Source organism: Bradysia coprophila, unplaced genomic scaffold (assembly GCF_014529535.1).
Source record: "Bradysia coprophila strain Holo2 unplaced genomic scaffold, BU_Bcop_v1 contig_732, whole genome shotgun sequence".
NCBI classification, from domain to species: Eukaryota; Metazoa; Arthropoda; class Insecta; order Diptera; family Sciaridae; genus Bradysia; species Bradysia coprophila.
The window spans coordinates 1-14,794 of NW_023503972.1; the positions used below are offsets into that span (position 1 = coordinate 1).

At 37.5% G+C, this 14,794-nt stretch overlaps 1 long non-coding RNA gene across 1 annotated transcript; it reads left to right on the forward strand.

Annotated features, from left to right (window-relative positions):
- Positions 1–920: 920 nt before the first annotated feature.
- LOC119084146 lies at positions 921–14,683 on the forward strand. Its single transcript, XR_005089015.1, has 3 exons — positions 921–932; positions 11,233–11,236; positions 14,648–14,683. It is a non-coding gene; the product is annotated as an uncharacterized LOC119084146 (long non-coding RNA).
- The last annotated feature ends 111 nt before the right edge of the window (positions 14,684–14,794 follow it).

Consider the following 14,794-nt stretch of genomic DNA (forward strand, 5'->3'; position numbering starts at 1 on the left):
TTCATTATTAAATATGACTTATGACAACATTTTCGCAGTATAGTCAGAAAGCTTGATCATCATGTTTGGCAAGAAGTTAGACGGTATTTGTGAAGATGGGTACACTGAATAATGTCGTTTTCTGCAGTTAACGTATATCATTAGGGTATGACCTTTGTTGGGAATTCTACTTCACTAATGAATTGAAACACTATCGATTGGGGATGCTGTCCCCGTGAATTCACTTTTATTGATCGATCGTACAATTGTAACTGACCTTTTACTTTCTTTCCTCCGTTCGTGTACTCTGATGTGATTCATTCTAATGGCCGTCTAGATTAGTATTTCCACGAGTGATTGTGAGATACAATTCTCAACATACTCCCACCTTGACCTTCCATAACCTTGTTGTCAACAACCAAATTGTTCATTTCACCAGGGGTACGAGAAAATCTGATTCCAAAATGTTCACCTACTCAACATACTTCCATGTTCCTCGCTTTTTCGTTGTTCCCACTGCGGTACTGTCTTCATTGAATGTTGCACTGACCAAAACAATCATGATTTCTGTAATTGCATGCTGCCAAGATTTCTTGTCGATATTACTGCCAGTCCGATACTGACCAATTGGGAGCTTCCCTCGTCACAGTTGCCAGTTAGTTCGCTACTGACGAGCCAGTTTCGGTGTTGAATTTTGTTCATCAACACCATCTCAGTCCGCCATTGACCAACCAATTCATGAAATTTACTAGCTTTTTCGTTGAATGTGTTGTGTTCATTCGATGTCGACCACTGCGGCTCGACCATTCACCCATTGCGTGAATTCGCGCTTCCAATTTGATGGCAACCACTACGATTTGACCATCATTTACCGTGCGTTGTGTATCGTTACACTTTCTCTTGCTGTCGACCACTGCGACTCGACCATGTATTACCACGTGAATTTCGTATCTGTGAGTATTCGTCGTCGACCGCTACGTCTCGATCATACATGGTGTGGATTGCATCAGCGCGTTTCCATTTCGATGTCGTCCAGTACACTTACATGTTGCTTTTATCTCATCTCTGCTGCCACTACTCCACTGAGCAATTTCTCGGCTTGTTTGTTATTGCATGTTGTCAGTCTGCCACTGACCAATTCAGGTTTAAAGTTGTTCTAGTCACTGTTACTACTCCTGGTGTTGCGCTTCTCTTCATCGTTGTGATCGTTGTATACTGTCGATTTATTTCTGCTTTGAATGTTGCCACTCTTTGACAGTCCACCACTGTCTGAACTTATTTCGACGTTGTGTTTCTCTGCATGACTGAATGCTGTCAGTTCAGCCCACTGTTGATGCCAACTCCTTTCTACCGTCAGATGTTCCCAGTCCGCTACTGTTCACTACTGCTTGACCAGCAGGCCATTACTGTGCGCAATGTACCTCTGCGCCATCTTTCGCTGCCGACCTACGGCTCGACCTTACATTATCACGTGAATTGTTTCTCTGCTCTCTCATATGTTATGTACCTCTACAGTTTGACCGACCATGGTGTTAACTTAAGTCATTTCTTACGGGTACGTTGCTCGTTCTAATCATTACATGCTGCCAGTACGCTACTAACGAATTTCGAGTTTCGTTGCATTTTCTCTCTCGCTGACTCAGTCGCTCCCACCATCCAACTTGATTTAGTATCACCATTCTTCTCGTCGTGAGACATAGACATCGTCGATTTCGCTCTGCATGTTGTCAGACCGCTACTGACCAAACCAATTTCAGATGAAGTATCTTCAAAAATTTTAGCAATTTGAGAAATCACTTGGTATTCTGTCAGGACAGAATTAACCACTGGTAAACTATCCACATTTCCACTGGCTTGCCATTATCGGATGTCGCTAGTCTCCACTGACTAAGGAATTTCGATATCGACCGCTACAGCTTGATCATCATTACCGTGTGAATTTGGGTTGTGATTCGATGTCGACCACTACGGCTTGATACATTTCTGTGAAAACTTGCGCTGTCACTCGACGTCGACCACTACGGCTCGACCATCCATTGTACCGAAATGTATGACACAAACGCTCAAGTTGTTGCAACCGCCGACTGGTTTTCTAGCAAACTCCACCCAATGCATTGAAAAGTCCGCCACGAACGACCTAGTCGTAACTCCTGCAGCTGTCGTTCACTACGAATCTCGTTGAGACCATCTGGACTTGATGTTTTGTAAGCCTCCGTCGTTCCATTTTCATTACTAGTCGTTCAATACAACAACAACTACTCAGCAGCGATAACCATTTGAACGTCCGTCCTTTACGTTACATTAGTTGTGTAGTTGACTGTAGCCATAAACAGTTCTCTCAAAACAGCTGTCACCTCCACACCTTAGCTCGTCATCTTCCAGCTCAAGTGGCAATCTTTGCTTTAATAAGTGCCGCTCAACTATGTCGATTATGCATAACGGAATCATTGATTTACTGAGCATTCTCTGCTATCGATTTTCAGCTTCAAAATTATTTGTCATTGGAATCCACCGCTTGATCTGCTAAGATAAATTTCAAGGCTTCTTGAGAGAATATTTACTGCCTGTGTCCAATCCCACACTCTGGTGAGCTGACTCCGGCCACATCCCCAGTAAATATTATCACCTCTACTCTTATCAAACATTGTTCGACTTCCAAGTATCAATGGTCAGGCCTTCAAGAACTTTACCAATTTGCCTTTCTCAATCACATTGATGCACTAGTTGCTACTTTTCGTGTCCGTTGCCCGCTTGTAACCATTGTGTGTTACAAACTTATCTCATTGCAGTGGCTCTGTTTTCCGCATACAATCTTTCTCGCACCAGTTAATGTTCATAATCACTGTACGCGTTGCCACAACGCTAAAACAGTTCATTCTCGACCGCTTGTCTTTGTCCACTGTCAATCTAAATCACAGCAACACCTCTCCCTTAACAACGTCCACTCCCCAGCCTCCTAGGCGCTAACTCCCACACGAAAACGTCGTCCTCATCAACTGCAAGCTGTCTACATCTCATCCTCTCTAACCGATTTCCCCTACTCAAACCCTCCACCTAAGAAATGTCTAAATCGTTCACCGCTCAAGTTACAGATTTGTAAAACAATATCCACGGAACATAAATGAGCTCAGCAAAATTACAAAAAAAACCGCTGTGAAGTGAGCATGAACTTTTCCATTTCTCTGAAAGCAACTGGAAAAACAGCAATCTAACTCAAACAGCAAGCAGCTCCACGTTCTCTCAAAGGCCCGACCTCAACACCCCAGACTCTACTCAACAGGAACATCTCAACTCAACCGTAGCCACAAACTAAATCCAATAACGTCCTAGAGTCACTCACCTGGTCGAAAATGAACTATTCAGCGAAACCTCCGAGCACAACTTATCCTGCAGCCAATAATGTAGATTGCTTTCTATGCTGTATCATGGCCAACAAATGCATAGTGCGACGCTCAACCCATATTGTAAAGATTGGATTTTCAGCAATCAACGAACCAACGACTGATTCGAAATAAGCCACCAACCAACGTATACGGTCGAATCACCGATTCCACTTTTGTTGCGACCACGACTGGATTTTAAGCAACCAACAAACCAACGACTGATGTAACCACATTGGGGGAAGGCTCTTTCTGTACTAGCTGTAATGACGTTCCTTATATTTTCCGTCAAAATGCTGACGCCTTATCCACCATTGGCTTAAGCTTTCGCGTAATTCTTTTCTTTTTTTTTTTCAACAAATCCATTTCAAAAATTGTATCCTGGTGCTTCGTCCATAGAAATATTCATCTTGCTTCGGTATTCACAAGCGATGATGGCGACCAAATTTTTTCATCGGCGGCGACGCTTTAGTGTAAATCGTCCTCGACACACAACTAAATATTCACTAAACATTCACAAATTGTAGTTGTTCGGAGCTTCACTGACAGGATTATTTTACTGTTGTTTTCAGGCTGCGCCACTTGTTGGGAATTCTACTTCACTAATGAATTGAAACACTATCGATTGGGGATACTGTCCCCGTGAATTCACTTTTATTGATCGATCGTACAATTGTAACTGACCTTTTACTTTCTTTCCCTCCGTTCGTGTGTACTCTGATGTGATTCATTTCTAATGGCCGTCTAGATTAGTATTTCCACGAGTGATTGTGAGATACAATTTCTCAACAACCTTAAAGTATGAGTGTGACGAAGTTACGGCGAATTTAAGGTAAAAACAAATAGTTGTTTTGACAATTGTTAAATTTCATAATGACGATGATCGATGTCGATAAATAAAATAAAAATTTTCTTCTAGTTTATATATTAATAAAACAGTCGGAGTAGGGGTCTGTTTTTTAAACATATGAAAAAGCGTAGTTTACAGAGGCATAAATATAAATATTCTGAACTCTTATAGCGAGAACAGAGTTGCTGCAATGCCTATATGAGCAGATTTCTTACAATCCTAACAATCCTGGAGTAGCTGGATTTGCAGGGTTTGCCGGATTTGCAGGAGCTGCTGGTGCGGCTGGAGGAGCTTGAGCAGATCGTTTAACTTTTCGCTGCGGGTGCTGCGGTGGCTGGAGTTGCTGCAGTTGCAGCTGTGGCTGGAGTTGCAGCTATTCAAAACAATCGTTTCATGTTCAATTAAATTTATTTTCTTTCGAATTCCAAAAATTCAGACTTACCATGGACCACAGATACCAAAATTATCACGACAGCGAACATCATTATTGTTGTATTCATTTTGAAGACCTATTTTTTAACACTTTGTCGTTTCACAGATAATAAATTACTTAAAGTTTGGCATCTCTGCAGCCTGCTTTTATAACTCTGGTTTGTGCTGTAGTATTAGTAAACAATTTCACAAAAATCCAAACATTGCTGCTTTTTAACTTTTCAACAACAACACATTTGTTACGGTACTTTAGCATACAACGTGGAATGATACATTTTCCAATTGTGTCATCAACAAAAATGATCAAAAAGCTGGGGATATTTGCAAAGAATGGGTGTTTTTTTAGAAAAAGTATTGTTTGCTGAGTGAATCAACATATATTGCCACTTAAGCAGTGGACTATGCTAATGTGTAACAATTTTCTTACACTTGTTTTTGCATAAATTGGATTAAAATTGCAAACAAAGATACGCGTGTCTCATGGTCTGATGGAAAATTTGGAAAACGAAAATATTTTACATAACTTCCCAAAATATTCGATTTGCGCCCATTTTCATCCCGGGTTCACCTCGTCATTAGTTTTTGTTTTGAATAATGTCAGACCGTTACAATTACAATTATCAGGTTTAATTTAAACTGTAAACTTTCTTCAAATAACAAATTGAGAAACAAATATATAGGTTATTAGCATAGTAACTGATATAACTGATGATTCATTCAGCAAACAAAAACGTTTACCAAAAAAACATTTTGTAAAGAATTGACAAAAAGTTCCCAGCTCAGGATAGAATAAGAAATTCCAATTTGAAATTCAATAAAATAGCGTGACGTAATTTGTGTACGGCCCCTAAAACTATTGTAACCACTACTAGAAATAATTGTGGAAAATGTATCATTGTACGTTATATTAGTACCGTGACAAATATGTTGTTGTTGTTCAAAAGTTAAAAGACTGCAATGTAAATTTTTTATTTTTTGTAAAATTGTTTACTAATACTACAGCACAAACCAGAGGTTCAGTTTTTGTATAAAAGCTGGCTGCAACGATGCCAAACTTTAAGAAATTTGTTAACTGTGAAACGACAACGTCTAAAAGGAAAACCAAATTCCAAAGCTCTTCAAAATGAATACAACAATAATAATGTTCGCTGCCGTGATACTTTGGTATCTGTGGTGCATGGTAAGTCCGAATTTTTTGCAATGGGTTCAAACCAAAGTAATTTAATTGAACATACGTTGACCAGCTGCAACACCAGCCACTGCAGCAACTCCAGCCACCCCAGCAACTCCGGCTACACCTGCAGCAAAAGTGAAAAGATCTGCTCAAGAAGCAACTGCTGCAACTGCTGCAACGCCAGCAACTCCTGCAACTCCTGCAACGCCAGCAACTCCTGCAACGCCAGCGACTCCAGTAACACCGGCAGATCCTACAAATCTAAATACTCCTGATAATCAGGCAGCTCCCGAAAACCCGGATATTCCCAGTCTGTTAGAATTTTTAGAAAATCTGCTTAAGTGAACACTGCTGCAATGCGACAACTCCAGATTCGCTATCAGAGTAAAGGAATAGTTACCCCTTTGTAAACTACGTTTTTTCACATGTTTAGTTTTATTAATAAATTAACTAGAAAAAAAGGTTAAAAAATGTTTATTTTATTTATCGATCATCGTCACAGTGAAGTCTTACGATGGCAAAAAGAATTTTGCATGTAGTCTTCGAGACTTTTATTGATTCTAACACGTTTTGCAACAGTACTCAAATACTAATAGCTTCAAACAATTTTGATAGTGTCAAGATGGTTGAGCGTTCTAACATTTTTTCTATTGAAAAATCAATCAAATGTTTCAGAAATATATTATCAAACTAGGTCCCACCTTTTGGGCGGGTCAGGTCCCTTGACTGATAATTTTTTTCAATATCTTTTTGATCATTTTCATTGTTGAACTTCCGAAGCATCACTGATACAAATGCCTACATTTGATCCTAATTTATTTTTACATATGCTGTATTCCTAAAAAAATTGTCAAATTTAGAACATTAATATATCGATTACTCTATACATTACAACAAAATTCTTCAAAAAATCTTTGAACGTAAGACCGAATGATCTTTGAGTTCTTATGTTTCTTATAAATTTGCAGCAAGATTTTCAATCAACCAATCAAACTCGTATGAGCTATGTATTATTCTGTTTGATTGCCATTTTGTCGAATTGAATCAGAGTAGATGCGAAGTTTAACGAATATGGAACGATGAGAGGCCTTTTCACTTTGGTAAAAAATTTAAAAAAAAACCCATTTCGTAGAAGGATGAATTCCCTGGGAACGAACAAAACGCCTTCTCATTACATTTCGTAGAAGGATGAATTCCCTAGGAACGAACAAAACGCCTTCTCGCGACATGTACCACATTTCATTTGAAAGCAGGCATTTTTCTGCCGTAAGACAGTAAAAACATCTTTCTTTGGTATTTAGTAGACGGATTTTTGTTAGTCAACTATCTGATTTGTTAGTCAACTATCAGATTTGTTAGTCAACTATCAGATTTGTTAGTCAACTATCAGATTTGTTAGTCAACTATCAGATTTGTTAGTCAACTATCAAATTTGTTAGTCAACTATCAAGTTGTTAGCAGTTCACTAACAAGAGATGTTTACCGGTTAGAGGCTGGGCATGTACTGACGAAATTTTTCTTCCTATTTGTTTCATGCACATCATCGAAAACATACTTATACGATTTACACACACTACGCAACAAATTCAAATTTCATCAAAGTAATCTTTTTCGATTGAGGCTATAATCAACAGTGTAAAATCCTGTTTTTATGGCATAGCTTCCAGATCCTTCGTCCCACATAGCCCATCTTCGAACTTAGCGTTGGTATTTTACTTCCATATATTTAAAAAAAAAATCGTGCCTTGAACGATTTTTTGTTACCCAGATTAAACGTTTTTCATGCCATTTCATACATTTTCAAGCACAGTAAACTTTTTTGTTACCCACATATTTCGGTATTTTCTGGTGTAAGACCCTGACTTTCAGTCAAGGGAATAACCGCAGCTCGTGTGAATTACAACCCTCGCTTCGCTCCACAAACTTTAGTCGTCGTAGTTGTCTAATGTTTGGTTTGCTTTGGCCGCAAACTTATCGCTCGTCCGAGCTGTCTAATATTGCAATACGACACTGCAACTCTTGTGAATTACTTCACACTCGTCAGAGTTGTCTAATAATAAGTTTTAGTCTAATCGCAAACTTCTCGCTCGTCCGAGCTGTCTAATATTGCAATACGATACCGCAACTCGTGTGAATTACAACCCAGGCTTCGCTCCGCAAACTTCAGTCGTCGTAGTTGTCTAATGTTTGGTTTGCTTTGGCCGCAAACTTAACGTTCGTCCGAGCTGTCTAATATTGCAATACGATACTGCAACTCGTGTGAATTACGACCCTCGCTTCGCTCGGGCCGCAAACTTCACACTCGTCAGAGTTGTCCAATATTAGGTTTGATCTAATATCAAACTTATCGCTCGTCCGAGCTGTCTAATATTGCATTACGATACCGTAACTCGTCGAAGTTGTCTAATGTTAGAATTGCTTGACTTTTGTAATACTATATACTCACTGTAGTGTATATGTAATTTTAGGTATATGCTGCTTGTTAATTAATAAAATATAAAATAGCAATTATCAAATACCAATTATCGAAAATCAACTATATTGTTCATTTATTACATTTCTATTTTTTGGCATAACTTCCGAAGCGTTGATCACACATAGCTTATCGTCGAACTTAGCCTCAGGAATCCCATTCCTCGTCGATTAAAAAAAAATCATCAAAATCGGTTATGAATTACTCAAGTTATCGTGGTGACAAAAAAAAAATAGGTTACAAACAATTACGTTTTTCTTCACATTTCATACAATTATCAAAAATTAAAAAGTATCACATTTTCGTTTTCAATAGGTAAAACACACATAAAACAAAAATGTGATACTTTTTAATTTTTGATAATTGTACATTGTTAGGCGACAAACATTTTATGGTATTAGATCATAGATCATTAGATCGATGTGTACTCTTTATAAGATGATTCTGGAGTGACAAAAGACATAGCTAATGCGTTCTTTTTATACATAAATTCATAATTGATATTCAAATAGCCAACTATCAAATTTGATAGTCAACTGTCGAATTTGATAGTCAACTATCAAGCAAGTTGATAGTCAACTGTCAAATTTGATAGTCAATTATCAAGTTGATTGTATACCATCAATTCTAATATAATTCGTTGGCGAAAACAAATTCAAATGATTTACACACACCCTAAAAAAATCAAATTTCACCAAAGCAATCGTATCGTATTTAATAGAGAAATTATCAACAGTGTAAAATCAGGTTTTCCTGGAATAACTTCCAGATTCTTAATCCCACATGGCTCATCTTCGAACTTAGCCTCGACAATTTAATTCCACATCGATAAAAAAAAATTTGTTGAAATTGGTTAAGAATTACTCGAGTTATCCTGCCCACAAGAAAAAACGGTTACAGACATTTAACGTTTTTCATAACATTTCACAAGTTGATAGTCAACTATCAAGTTGATAGTCTACCATAAATTCTAATATCAATCGTTGGCGAAAACAAATTCACATGATTTACACACACATCCAAAAAAAATCAAATTTCATCAAAGTAATCGTATCGTATTTAATAGAGAAGTTATCAACAGTGTAAAATCAGGTTTTTCTGGAATAACTTCCAGATTCTTAATCCCACATGGCTCATCTTCGAACTTAGCCTCGAGAATTTAATTCCACATCGATTAAAAAAAAAATTGTTGAAATTGGTTAAGAATTACTCGAGTTATCCTGCCCACAAGAAAAAAACGGTTACAGACATTAACGTTTTTCATAACATTTCATACATTTTCAATCAAAGTGTACATGTATGGTTACAGACATTTTTCGGTATTTTCTGGCGTAAGACCCTGACTTTCAGTCAAGGGAATAAGCTTAACGATATAATTACTTGAAGGTTCGGAATCGGAAAGCTTTCAAAAAATTCTGAATCCATTAAATTGGCCAGTGATGAAGGCCAACAAACACTAGCATCTAGCGTCAGTTGGGAATATGATATTTCTATTGTTAAAACCGGTTTTGAACGATTTTAGCTAATTTAAACAATAGAAATATCGTATTCCCGATGACTTGGCACCTCGGTTGCATAACTGAGAAGTACTGAAAAATTTAATTTTTCGATCGTAGGTGCAGTGACGAAAAACGTCGACTTATGATTGTAAAATGATATATGTGAGCAGTGCGATAAACCTACGTATTTACGTCCGTCTTAGCGTCCTTGAAGCGTTGACTAGTGGATCAATCATGTTTTCATTACACCAACTACGAAAGTTGTAATTTTCGCTTCCCGAATGAGAAAATTCAGCTCTCAGTTAGCCACGACATCACAAGAGGTGCGAAAATACTTTCGCCTCCCAACAGAGGAGCGAAAGTACTTTCGCCCCTCAAACGAGGATGCGAAAGTAAATGACAGCAACAACATGTGTTCCGTCTGGTGTCGTTGTGATCACTGTGATTGTTGTGATAGAAAAGAACGTTGCCAATAATTTATAAATTTTTCATGTGTCGGGGCCGAAAATGAGGGAGTTTTGAGATTTTTCTCTGGTTTTCGACCCCTTACATGAAAAATTTTTTGAGTGTCTGTTTTGGACGATTGTTTTTAGGCACTTTCGCATGTAGCCCTCACTTCGTTCGGGCTACAACTCACGAAATTGCCTAAAAACAATCGTCCAAAACAGATACACAAATAACTATTTCTTTTACCAGGCCTTCGGCCACGGGCTGCAAACTTCGCACACGGTTGAATTTTTTTACTTTCGTCCCTTGTGATCCAAATAACCATTGCATGTTATAAATCATATATAGGTAGATGCTTTTTACATTCGTTTTGCCAAAGCACTGTCAAGCACCGAAGCTGACTTTGACATCACTCAATTAGAAGGCCAAAAACACACCTGTTGACTATTTTTTTAAAATTTTTGATAGCCATTGTATGAAAAAGAATGGCCAACTTTGATCGGTTCAGTCCTCTATTTGAGTGACGTCAAAGTCAGCTTCGGTGCTAGACAGTGCGTTGGTTTTGCTCATATTTAATCACCTAAAATACAGTACGTACGGGCTTCCAAATTTATATTATTAGGGTCGGCCTATAACCTCGCCCATCGTCAAAATAAAAATTTGAATACCTGTTCTATGTACGTACATGACAATGAAACTAGACACTCGGCCAGCTTTTTTGGGTGTCTTAATCTGTCCTATTTCTGAATCTTCGGAAGTTCTAAAATCAAAGACAAAACGCTAAAAAGCATTTTAAATGATTTACATTTGATCACACACTTGTTTTTCAAATATTTAATCAGATGATTTTTAACGATGCAAATACATTTCTCTGGTATTGATGTAGGTCGTAGGTATGTAATTGCTATCATTTGTTTAATATATTTATTCGAAAAATTGAAGCAATTGACCATCTTTATCAACTAAAGAATACATTAAAATGGCTAATTTAGATGCAGAAAGGTCATTACCCATTATCTTGCATCCATGTGATTCAGTACATTGAGCTTTGTTTAGTGAAAAAAAATGTTCTCAGTAAAGATTGTTTACCTCCTACTTGTGGTTGCATTGGCTTCACATTCAATTGGCCAACAGTGATGCTAGTGAGTTACTGTCTTGCGATGCTCATGGCAAATTGATTACTGGTCAAAAAACTTGCATCTTGAAATGTACGGTTGGATGTACATCGGTCGGATGCGGTTTGTTCAAGAAGTGTGAGAAGATGACTTTTTCTGCCGATGCTGTTGAGCCGTGCGCTAGTTAATATAAATGCCACTCCAACTTTGGAATGAGCGTTTTAGCAATCGCCGGAGTTGAATAATTTCGGCGGAATATACCAAAAATCGGCTTCTACGGAAGGTTTCCTAATTTTACGCCATTGTGTTCCTAATGCGTGGATTCTATTCAGGCATTTAGTATTGGTTATTACAGTCCACAGCTTTAGTCATGATTTAAAATTAATGGTAAACACACGAAGCAAATCATCCGTCTTTTAATTTGTATACAGTCTACGGGTCCATAACATGATTTCTCGGTCGATTTCCAACTTGCTAGTGCCATTTTAAAGCTACATTATTCAGCTATTAACTCTAGTCAATAGAAATTTTTACACCTCACACATGTCAGCAAATCAACGATATGTGCAACCTGCTGCATTGCACAAACTACGGTACAAAAGAACAAACTTATTCAAGCTAAAGAATCAGGAATGGCCTGACTAACACGAAAAAGTCTCTCAAACATTTGTAAAATGCCCAAAAATTAAAAGTTAATTAAAATTTTACATGCGAAAATCCTAAAGGTCCTTGGGGAGTCGCCCCAATTCACAGGATGGTCAGTCCGTTCCTGGAATTAGATAATATTACACGCAACATTGAAAGAAAACAACATGACAAAATCGGTCTAAGCAAAGTGCTAGTTAGTTATTACACAACACTCGTACGAAAATAGATGCAAACAAGGGCTAAGACCATACCAGACATCTGCAAATACGAAACAAATACAAAACCATCTATAGCCAGAAAATAACAAGCTTTGTTCAAAGTGAAAGATAGGTAATATACCACACAACATGATGAGAGAACAGCATACAATAACAGATGTAACATAACAAAGAAGATGATTCGGAAAGGAATCGTTTACAGAATCAAATTCAAGAAGTGTTCAACGTTTTATATTTTTACATTTTACATAAATGTCGGCAGCAATCTTAAAAATTACGGAAGCACTTTAGTTTATTTGTTATTCGTTGTATCGCTGGTCGGCGGAAAATTTATTGAAAATTATTTGTTTTGCCTGCTTCGAACTTGTATACATTTGGCACGACAGAGTAACGTAAACCAGGCAGGAGCAGACGACGAAAATGTATTTTCTGTTGAAAGCTACCAAATTCGTGGTCGGAATTGCGGTCGTACATTTTTCAAAAAGGATACTGATGGAAAGATATCATCAAAAGTAAACTAAAATCCAGTATTTAAAAATCGCCCAAATGTATGCTTTTCAGCAAGCAACAATGCCTCTTAATTGAAAACAATTTTAATTTTTCTTTGATTTTACATCATCATAGCCAACCCAGGCTCACAACCAAGTCGTGACAAAAGTAATTCACATTCGATTTGGTTAAATAATTGACAAAAAATTATATTATTGTAACATAACATTAAATGAGATTCTAAATTGATTGGAACACACTTTGAGGTATATTCTCTTAAGTTTTGGTCATGTCAAAATCGCCAATATTTTTTGAAGGTGCCTGGATACTACTTAATTATGCGAAAGTTTTAAGAAAATGGGGTGCTATTGTAATATCAAAGAGTATTGTCAGATTGAAGGTTGTGTGTTGAAAGGTTACGCCAATCGCTGGGACCAAGGCAGCTTTCTAGCATAACATTGCTTCAAACTTATGAGGCCTATAGCTTTCCTCTGGCTTTCGTTTCTTTAGAAGTCTAATGAAATTTACAAGCGGACACCTCTTGGACATTGGGCGTTAAAGGCAGTTTACAAGAAAGTTGCTCGCTTACTCGTGATTAAGAAAGTTCGGTGTAATCGAAAGTTATCTCAAGTGAAAAACCTTGGAAGCGGAAACCTTTGGGTGAATCAAAGAATGAGCAAATGAATTAAAAAATAATTCTCAATGGACATCGCTAATCTAATCTAATTTAATCTTTTGAAACCACAAAGTTATTGTTTTTGTCAGAAAATTCTTCAAATGTTTAACCAAGTGATTCTAACAGATCCAAAAATATTTCTCCAGAATTGATGTAAGTCGTAGATTCTTACATACTTAACTCAAACAAAAACAGCTGCACATATTTGATCAATTTACGAATACGTCTACATTAAAATGTTTAATTTAATTAATATTTCTGGTCGTGGCATAACTTACTTATTTTGATCCTGTGTAATTTGTTACAGTTATATTCACATTCGTTGATTGTCTAGTGGTAAGAAGCGTTTGATTAGTATTAATGGGTATAAAATCGTCTGTTAATCTACTTGACAGCCCAGTAGGAGTTTTACGCTCTCACTTTGAAGTTCAAAAAACTTAAACGTTCGAAAAAAAAAATGCTGTCAATAAAGATTGTGTTCCTCCTATTTGCGGTTGCATTGGCTGCAGGATCACCAGCTGAATGGGACAATTTTGACGATGCAACTGAGCTACTGTCCTGCGATGCTCACGGCAAAGTGTTTACTGGACAAAAAACGTGCATATTGAAGTGTACGATTGGATGTACGTCGGTCGGATGCGGTTTGTTCAAGAAATGTGAAAGGATCACCTCTGACGATGCTGTTGAGTCGTACCGTAGTCAATATAAATGCCACTGCAACTTTGGAATGAATGCTTTTGCTTCCGAAAGCTCGTAGTCTCCATGGAAAGTCTTTTTAAAACGATGTATCGACTACCACATGAGGGTACCTCAACCTCATACACGCTATCGTGTTTCTTATGGTTGGAGTTTTTTCTTCAAACATTCCTCATTATTTATCAACTTGGTTATGACACTGTATACATCGGTAATCAGTAGATTTAAATCAATAAAAAAACACGAAGCAGATCATACTTATTGTCTTCATTGTCTCAAGAGAAAGGCCGTTGATAAACAAAATTTGAATCATACAGTGGATTTTGGTCATTTAAAACGTTCAGTGCCTTAAACAATTGGATGCGGTATATATGACGGACGGGTCTGTATCATAGATACTGAACATATTTTAGGAGGGTATCTAAAATAGCCCACGGCACCCCTACTTCGCTTCGATGAAATCAAGGCAGATATAGTCTCGGATATAGTGTGAAGGAGTGTCCCATTATAATTTCCTGGATAAAATACCATCAAAAAACATCATAAACTAGATTATGTTCTTCTTCTTAAGCCTATAATGTGAAACTCATCATCTCTCTCACTTCATTCTCTGATAAAAAGGCATGAGCCCACAGTATATGTTAGAATCGTTCCCTCTACCGATCCCCATTAAAATATGTGCTTAGACTGTACCTGACTGCTTGTGGTAGTCGCATCC